The sequence below is a fragment of the Limulus polyphemus genome, unplaced genomic scaffold (assembly GCF_000517525.1).
Source record: "Limulus polyphemus unplaced genomic scaffold, Limulus_polyphemus-2.1.2 Scaffold4584, whole genome shotgun sequence".
Taxonomy (NCBI): domain Eukaryota; kingdom Metazoa; phylum Arthropoda; class Merostomata; order Xiphosura; family Limulidae; genus Limulus; species Limulus polyphemus.
The window spans coordinates 77,659-85,442 of record NW_013670194.1 but is presented as its reverse complement, the minus strand read 5'-3'; the positions used below and the strand labels follow the sequence as shown (position 1 = coordinate 85,442).

General features: G+C 36.8%; 1 long non-coding RNA gene across 1 annotated transcript in view; it reads left to right on the top strand.

The window, feature by feature from the left end:
• Window positions 1–4,397: 4,397 nt before the first annotated feature.
• Window positions 4,398–7,784, top strand: part of LOC111088855 — a 5,009-nt gene continuing 1,622 nt past the window's right edge. The window contains exon 1 of the long non-coding RNA XR_002613244.1: window positions 4,398–7,758. This is a non-coding gene — a long non-coding RNA (uncharacterized LOC111088855). The remainder of the gene's footprint in view (window positions 7,759–7,784) is intronic.

Sequence of the window (7,784 nt, the reverse complement as noted above, 5' to 3'; positions counted from 1 at the left end):
GTTGTGTTCTTTAACTCAGTTTTAGTTGTGTTCTCTAATTCAGTTTTAGTTGTGTTCTTTAACTCAGTTTTAGTTGTGTTCTTTAACTCAGTTTTAGTTGTGTTCTTTAACTCAATTTTAGTTGTGTTCTCTAATTCAGTTTTAGTTGTGTTCTCTAATTCAGTTTTAGTTGTGTTCTTTAACTCAGTTTTAGTTGTGTTCTTTAACTCAGTTTTAGTTGTGTTCTCTAATTCAGTTTTAGTTGTGTTCTTTAACTCAGTTTTAGTTGTGTTCTCTAATTCAGTTTTAGTTGTGTTCTTTAACTCAGTTTTAGTTGTGTTCTCCAACTCAGTTTTAGTTGTGTTCTCTAATTCAGTTTTAGTTGTGCTGTGTTCTTTAATTCAGTTTTAGTTGTGCTGTGTTCTCTAATTCAGTTTTAGTTGTGTTCTCCAACTCAGTTTTAGTTGTGTTCTCCAACTCAGTTTTAGTTGTGTTGTGTTCTCTAATTCAGTTTCATCTGAATAAAAGAGAACTCCAGAAGAAGGTGGAGGTTATACTTTCATGAGCTCCAGAAGAAGGTGGAGGTTATACTTATAATTTAGAAACTCAGTGAAATAACTTGCCGAACTACAATAACAATGTCAGGCGAACGCAAGTGAAATAACGTTTAATTAAATTGTTGTCGCTAACCTCACCAGATTAGCTCACTACTTCAGACAATAACTTAAAACTGGATTACCAGTTTGTTTGTTGTTAAGTGTTGTTGTCGCTAACCTCACCAGATTAGCTCACGACTTCAGATAATAACTTAAAACTGGATTACCAGTTTGTTTGTTGTTAAGTGTTGTTGTCGCTAATATCACCAGATTAGCTTACGACTTCAGACAATAACTTAAAATTGGATTACCAGTTTGTTTGTTGTTAAGTGTTGTTGTTGCTAACCTCACCAGATTAGCTAACGACTTCAGACAATAACTTAAAACTGGATTACTAGTTGTTTGTTGTTAAGTGCTGTCTATGTTCAACGAATGTATCAAACCCCGAATTTTAGCATTATTAGCTCTCAAACTCACCACTTGCACGGATTACAAAATAAAAAACAAAATATTGAGAAACAGTGTTTACTAAAATTAAAACGAATTTATTCCTGAAACGGTTAAAAAAATTACATTATTAGGCTTCAGTTGGAAAGCTTTAACTTTTTAACATTGTTAATTGTTTAATTTAATTTGATAAATGGAGTGAAAAATATTATTTAATTGGAGACTTCGTGACAATTTGAAATACAATAAAAATATCATTAAATTTGATACTGCGTAACAATTTCTGTTTACAGAAGTAGATTGGATTAATAAACTTCTATCATCAAAATACTTAAATTACGTCTTGTTCGTGAGGAGTGAAAAGTCATTGTTATACACGTTAGGCCAAAGTAACAAAAGGACAACACTGAGCCCCGATCCACATATAATAAACATCACCGGCCTGGTTATCTAAAGTACGGTACATCACCGGCCTGGTTATCTAAAGTACGGTACATCACCGGCCTGGTTATCTAAAGTATGGTACATCACCGGCCTGGTTATCTAAAGTACGGTACATCACCATCCTGGTTATCTAAAGTACGGTACATCACCGTCCTGGTTATCTAAAGTACCGTAGATTACCGTCCTTGTTATCTAAAGTACGGTACATCACCGTCCTGGTTATCTATAGTACCGTACATCACCGTCCTGGTTATCTAAAGTACGGTACATCACCGGCCTGGTTAGCTAACGTACAGTACATCACCGGCCTGGTTAGCTAAAGTACGGTACATCACCGTCCTGGTTATCTAAAGTACGGTACATCACCGGCCTGGTTATCTAAAGTACGGTACATCACCGGCCTGGTTAGCTAAAGTACGGTACGTCACCATCCTGGTTATCTAAAGTACGGTACATCACCGTTCTGGTTATCTAAAGTACGGTACATCACCGTCCTGGTTATCTAACGTACGATACATCACCGTCCTGCTTATCTATAGTACCGTACATCACCGTCCTGGTTAGCTAAAATACCGTACATCACCGTCCTGGTTATCTAAAGTACCGTACATCACCATCCTGGTTATCTAAAGTACCGTACATCACCATCCTGGTTATCTAAAGTACCGTACATCACCGTCCTGGTTATTTAATTACCGTACATCACGTTTGGTTGTATGACATTATTTCAACCAGTTATTGGTTCCACTACACTAAAGGTCAGAGTGCTTACCGTAACAATAAACACGATACTGGTTTCACAGTACTTCACCGGCCTGGTTATCTAAAGTACAGTACATCACCATCCTGGTTATCTAAAGTACCGTACATCACCATCCTGGTTATCTAAAGTACCGTACATCATCGTCCTGGTTATCTATAGTACCGTACATCACCATCCTGGTTATCTAAAGTACCGTACATCACCATCCTAGTTATCTATAGTACCGTACATCACCATCCTGGTTATCTAAAGTACCGTACATCACCATCCTAGTTATCTATAGTACCGTACATCACCGTCCTGCTTATCTAAAGTACAGTACATCACCATTCTGGTTATCTAAAGTACCGTACATCATCGTCCTGGTTATCTAAAGTACCGTACATCACCATCCTGGTTATCTAAAGTACCGTACATCACCATCCTGGTTATCTAAAGTACCGTACATCACGTTTGGTTGTATGACATTATTTCAACCAGTTATTGGTTCCACTTACACTAAAGGTCAGAGTGCTTACCGTAACAATAAACACGATACTGGTTATCTAAAGTACTCACTTGAACAAAAATACATGAAACTGGTTTTGTTCGAAATACCAGAAAAAAAGCCGTTTTTCATTGATACAAGTTATACAGTTGTCTGTAATAAACTTATTAAGCGGATCATATCTTATTAACAAAACAATTAATGATTGATATTCCACTGACGTTGAAAATAAACCGGTTCAAGAAACAGGATTTAATATTCTAAATAGAAGTAAATATATTTCTACTGAACTGTAAATAAGTAGATAAGTCCGACATCAAAAAAAAAAAAAAAAATCACCCAAACAATCAGTACACTTTTCTGTCCTGATTTATTGGCTATGATGTTATTTTTCACTCACAACATTTACAGTAAGCGTTAAGAAAGTCTTCCAATGTTGTTTTATTTGATTGTAGTCCATTCTCCGTAGAAAACTGTTCTTCTACAGTTGTGTTTCTTTCTGTTTGTCTGTATATATATTTATAACATCCTCTTTCAATATTATCCTTTCTCTGTAAAGTTAATACTGCTCAGTAAATCTCTGACCATCAATGTGACGGAACAGTTTTGTTTTATGTTTATCTTTCATTCTTTCTTGTTTTAAAAACTTCATGAAAACAAGTTTGTACAGAAAATATCTTGGGTGACACTTAGATTTATCGTAATTAATTTTAAATTTCTTGGGTGACATTTAGATTGACTGTAGTTAAATTTATAGTCCAAAATGTATCTAAACGTCATTTTTTTTTTATTGTGAATTATGAGCTAAAAGATAACGAGGGGGGGGGGGTATGTCAGAGGTTCTTTAAATATCAATATATCCAACAATATCCAGCCTCTCGGTAAAAATAAATCCACCCCTTCTCGTTCAGAAATAGACTTTTCATTTACCTTTAAATTTTGGAGTCTCTTATTTTCCCAAGGCCATCGAGGTAAACCAGCTTTAAGAGTGAAACACACCACAACCAACGTTTATTGGCACAATGAGACGTAAAATCTGGCCGACTAGTTTTGGTAAGACGGTTAACATCAGCCGTACACGTAATCCAGGAAATAAGAACTTGTAATAGTCTTTAAAAAAATTGGTAGTCTTTGGATCTCTAGAAGCTCTATTTTTCGGGTCTGTTGCTGTTGGATACCAAGAATACTATTACGTCACTTGAACTACAAGGGTTAAGGTGTGATCTCAGTCTGTTTTAACGTTCGAGTTTTAATAAGCGCATTTTTTTCTCCGTCAGCTTTAATTATCCACCTATTGGACAGCTGCCAGTTCTCTAAGTCACGTGAACGTGGCGAGTGCAAGTACTTAAACGTCAGTAAATGATTCGTGAATGAAACAACTTAGAATATTAGGGTTGACTACTTGTTGTTATCGCGTAGCCTGACGGGATAGTGCTAGAGGTGGAAATATAGCTATTCGAGGTGTTAAACTGACCATCAGGAGAGACCATGCCCGTCACGGTAATTCACGCTCAGTTGGCTCCTTACTACAAACTTCCTCGGGTCGAAGTTCACCAAGAGGAGTATCTGGAAGCGATGTTTAGCAGGAACAAGAACCCGAATTATAGTGATCTAGTGATACTATCGGCTGAAGTGGGACTCGCGGTGGAAGACTTGAAGGTAACATTTTCAATAATCTATCACATTTTTGTATTTAATACGAATATAAAAATACAACGTTAAAAGAGAGTTAAACATGAACCAGTCACGGATGTTTTTTTTATTAAGCTGTTAATTTCGAAATCGTAACAGTAAAATCAATATTTCGGTTTCAGATTGAGGTGTGAAGTCCAGCAGAAGGTTAACATTATTTCAGCGGCCAGCTTGAGGGTACTAGGCGTAGTAGAAGGTTAACATTAAAGTGTTATTTCAGCGGCCAGCTTGAGGGTACTAGGCGTAGTAGAAGGTGAACTTAATGGTTTCACACATGCTATTAATTAAAGTTTTTTTTATTCAACATGAGAATACCAAGTAACTCATTAGATCTAAATATATCGAACAACCAGTATAGACGGATTAATGAATCTCCTAAGTCACCATGCAGCGTCTGTAAGGTATCGAACCACCATTAAAGACAGATTAGTGAATCTTCTAAGTCACAGTTCGGGGTCTGTAAGGTATCGAACCACGAGAAAATGTGGATTAGTGAATCTTCTTAGTCACAGTTCATGGTCTGTAAGGTATCGAACCACCATTAAAGACGGATTAGTGAATCTTCTAAGTCACAGTTCAGGGTCTGTAAGGTATCGAACCACGAGAAAATGTGGATTAGTGAATCTTCTAAGTCACAGTTCATGGTCTGTAAAGGCATATTTGTGGTACTCCACACTGTGCTAATGTTTAGTTGGATTTAATAGACTGTGAAGGTGAGGCATGTTTGTGGTACTGCACACTGTGCTAATGTTTAGTTGGATTTAATAGACTGTGAAGGTGAGGCATGTTTGTGGTACTGCACACTGTACTAATGTGTCATTACATTACACGTGTTATTAAGTATTAATTTGGAATCACCACAAGTTTCCTTTACGTGTATTGTTATTAAGTAATTGATTAGGACTGTAATTGTTACGTGAGTTAAGTGTAAATACTTTAAATGTAAATATATATATATATATTTATTTGTGATCTGTCTTCTAAATCTAGGACAGGCGTATGAAAGTCTCCAAGTCGATGACGCCTGTTATTCATTAAATAAAAAGGTCTTCTATAAAGTTACGAACTCAAACGGATGTTACAACCGATGACATGAGTTTATGCAACTAATGTATGATTACGAGGTTTCACTAGCCTAATTCTCCCATTTTTGTGGCTAATTGGAACTTGAGGTTCTCGTGTAAGGGGGTATTGATTACTTATCATCTCCTAATTAGGCTAAGGACCTCGTTTTTTCGGTCGTGGTTTGTAAACTATATTGCTTACGTGAATTATTACAGTCGAACGAGGTCCTTAGATAATTTCTTGTTTTTTTTTTTATTAACTCTTCCGATCTTTCAGTTCCTATCAATGATGAATCTCAATCGTAATTATTCGTTCCCATTTTGTAAAAAAAAAGCGTCTATTACAACTCCGTATAGTTTTTTTTAACCACAAAATATTCCCCGCACTTTAGCCGTGGTTGCGTTATAAGTGTGACAGTTAATCCCTTAGCGTGGTCGTGGAAGGTAAGTATTATATTACTACTGACTAGTTGTTTACTTCTGGTAAGTTCCAAATTATGGCACATATAATATTTACATATTTGCCGTAAATATAAAATACAAAACTCTTCTGAATAACTTTTGATCAAATTATTACGAGTTAATGTAACTAATGGAAACCGAAATGTAATCAGACCAAAGTTTTTAAATTTAGTATCGTCACACACCAGTGACGTTTTTACACGATAGAAGATTTTTATATATTACACGTTTTCTTGAATTCTTAAAACGACTTCATATTTTACACGAGTTGATGTGCCGGGCTGCCTATCGTAAGGTACGAAGTTCGAAAACCCAGCTTGGGTGACTAGCCGGCTTCTGTTATCGCGACCAGCTGACATCAAGAAATCGAACTTTGCTTTAAAAACGAAATTGACGTAGATTTGATTGTAGCCCGGGATTCTCCATCATCTCGACTGTTTGGATTTGACTGTAGCCCGGGATTCTCCATCATCTCGACTGTTTGGATTTGACTGTAGCCCGGGATTCTCCATTATCTCGGCTGTTTGGATTTGACTGTAGCCCGGGATTCTCCATTATCTCGGCTGTTTGGATTTGACTGTAGCCCGGGATTCTCTATTATCTCGGCTGTTTGGATTTGACTGTAGCCCGGGATTCTCCATTAACTCGGCTGTTTGGATTTGACTGTAGCCCGGGATTCTCCATTATCTCGGCTGTTTGGATTTGACTGTAGCCCGGGATTCTCCATTAACTCGGCTGTTTGGATTTGACTGTAGCCCTGGATTCTCCACTATCTCGGCTGTTTTGTAAGAATCTAGAAAGTGAAAATACTCGTTCTTGCAGATCGTTTGACACTTAAGTTATGCCAATAGGTTTTATTAAGTTGCTGGAGAGCTAAAAACAAACTTCAATTGGCAACTGTAATCACAAATGCTTGTGGTTAATTCAATACTAAAAGCGATGGAAAAACATTGGCTGAATTCCGTTTCCACAGTCTACTGTTAACTGAAACTAAGGTGATTATATATTATACTTATAGGATCAGAATTTATTTTCAGGTATACACTACTAATTATTACGCTGCTTCAAGCTTCGAGGTCTGCATAGCTAATTAAGTAAATATTACGAGTAACTCTCTACACGGCCACTGCTGGAAAGGTGTAGCAGCCAAAAACCACACTACACACAATAATGTTAAGACGATCGGTAGGCCTGAGAAGTTCGTAATGATGACAAGCGTGGAATGAAAATTAGGGTTCGAACGGCTGATGTAATATCTTAGTTGAGCTGTAGTGAATGCCAATAACCAAAGTATCTAGCCAGTCAGCCTGACAAGGACCCCGCACATACAGCCACTAGATGGAATAGATATGACGTCAATTATATGTCGTAGGTTGTTGGGTTTTGGGCGAGCTGTGGCCACTATTTCTTTACCACAAAATATTTATACCATATTTGGTGGCGTAAGAAATATAGACTGATTAGAACTCAAGCAAAAAAAAAGTGTTGTGCATTCTGAAGTGAATGTGAGAATCGCTCGTTATTAAACTTTAGCTTTTGTGTTAGTTTTATAAAACATGTAACAAATAAAAACATTTCCTGCTCTGGCAAACAGTATGGAACCAAAGTATGTATCTATACGGACGAATACGACAAAGGTTATATCCCAACAATGGTTACCTGAATACGACAAAGTTTGTATCCCAACAATGGTTACCTGAATACGACAAAAGTTTGTATCCCAACAATGGTTACCTGAATACGACAAAAGTTTGTATCCCAACAATGGTTACCTGAATACGACAAAGGTTATATCCCAACAATGGTTACCTGAATACGACAAAAGTTTGTATCCCAACAATGGTTACCTG